Raw genomic sequence first — 2,195 nt, 5'->3', positions numbered from 1 at the left:
CCCTTCCTGGTGACATCATCTATGCAAATTCCCAATATAGGGAAGAGGGGAGGTGGGACAACTGGTATCACAGTATCACTCTGTGCATTGTTTACATGTTCAAAGTGACAGCTCTGAAGGGAATGCCCCTACACCCATGCATTTATAATGTTTCTGCTTCATGGTTTCCAGAGTAAGGAGCAAGGTTCCCTGTGGTTTTCAGGGCTGTTCCGGGGCCCTGGGAACTAATTTGGGCCAGTGTGGGAGTGGGAAGGGAAAAGGAAGACACTCAGCAGGGTTCATAGCAGGAGCAGTCTGCAGTGTTTTCCACAGGCTCAAGGCAAAAGCAGGAAAACAGGCAGAAAAAGTGGCGGGAGGAGCGTGGACCACGGGAGGAAGACGAGGGGGACTCCCAAAAAATAGAAGCACATGTTCCTTTTGGAAGTAGGAGAGGTCCAGCCAAGTCTTGGGCAGCTCCCAGGTGTCATTCTGTGGCCTACATTCTGAGAAGTTGACTTGGCTCCTCGTCCAGGCCCTCCTCAATCTGAGTGAGGAAGACAGACTCGCACACGTTAATTCTAGTGTCAGGCAGGTACCTAATAGAGGAAACAAACATTTGCATGAGGGAGAGGGATAGAAGCTCAGTCCATATTTTAAGATGTTTTAAAAAGCAAGTGAGACAAATGCAAAAGTATTTCAAGGTCTTCGGAAGAAATAACCTCCTAGAGGTCATCTTTAACAAGTCAAGAAGTGCTATGTATGCTGATTCCAAATGTCCTACATGTGACTACAGTTCCTGTGAATGGGTGGGGGTGGGAGGGAGAATTCTAGAATATCAATAGCAAAAAACAAGGACCGGGATTCAGAATGACTGCCTCCATTTCACTGTGTGACTCTGAGCACTTTGCTTAGCCTCTCTGAGCCTCAGTTTCTTCACTTGTGAAATGAGATTAGACTCGGTAATCTCCAAGCTCATATGATGGTAGGAGAAATATTAGAAAATACAGGAATAACGACGCTGGTGGAGGAGCTGCCACCCTGAGGGGCTTCTGGGGTGAATGAAAGGTATCCCTCCCCCCCACCCCACCCCAAGGGCAGGGTTCTCAGACCTTCCTTCTGGATCCATTCAAAAGGGGAAAAACAAAAATGAGTCCTAGCTCAAGGACTTTGAACAGATTATTTTTATAATTGCCCTAAAGTATCTCAAAGGAGAGGGCTGTGAGAGGGGTAGTGTTATTTAATGAAATTCCTTAGGCAAGGGACTTGATCATATACATAGTCCATTTCTCTGCCTGTGACTGCATCTACCATATTTTGAAAGATCTCCACAGTGATCTTTTGGGATAACCTTTTATGGCAGCGTGGGGCTGGAGATTGTTAAAGGGTAATAAAGACATGCTTTTTAATACAAACCTGGTAGTGTCTTCAGAGTTGTTTCTCATCAGAGTACACACGCAGCAGATTTGTGGTTCTGCTGGAATCTCTAAGATTGCACAAAACTTCCTCTATTTCTGTGCGGTGGGCTGCAGAGGCCAAAGGAACCTTCCGCCCGCGGTGCTCGCGTGCACGTGGAGCGTTGGAGCGTCAGACATCAGGCAGCCCCAGTACTTACCCTGCGTTGGGTTTTCCGTCCTCACCACTGCTCAAGTTTAAAAAGAGGAAATTAAACCTCTCCGGGCAGCCTGGTGAGAGAAACGAGTTATTGCCAAATAAATGACTTGGTTTCATGTGTATCCCTGGGGGCGGGGTAAAGAAGACCCTATCAAACTGGATGGAGTGCTTTAAAATTAGCTTATTTGCGGGGTGGGGATTTTGGAGGCTGTGCTGGTTCGTTGGAGAAAACGGGCAACACAGTATTGACGGGTGTAGAGAAAAACTGCCACCACCCATAATTCCACCATCCAGCTAGAACCCCTGGGATGGTGTTGTAGTGTATTTAACTTAAGGGAAACTTTCAAAGCATACATTTAATGTTGGCGGGGGTGGCCCCCAAATCGGGACACTGTACCAACAGTTTCGAAACCTGTTTTACCATTGGTGTTGTCCACGCACGCGGGGGGAGGAGCAAGCTCTCCTTCCTCCTCCGCGTCACCCCCTGCCAAGCCCGTGACACCGGCCTCTCTCGCTGGGCTCGCGGGGACGCGGGAGGACCGGGGAACCAGCGCAAGCGAAGGAGCGGGTGGGGCACAGGATAGCCACGCCCTCCGCCCCCTCCC

The sequence above is a fragment of the Rhinolophus sinicus genome, linkage group LG01 (assembly GCF_036562045.2).
Source record: "Rhinolophus sinicus isolate RSC01 linkage group LG01, ASM3656204v1, whole genome shotgun sequence".
Lineage (NCBI taxonomy): Eukaryota > Metazoa > Chordata > Mammalia > Chiroptera > Rhinolophidae > Rhinolophus > Rhinolophus sinicus.
This window is presented reverse-complemented; position numbering follows the sequence as displayed.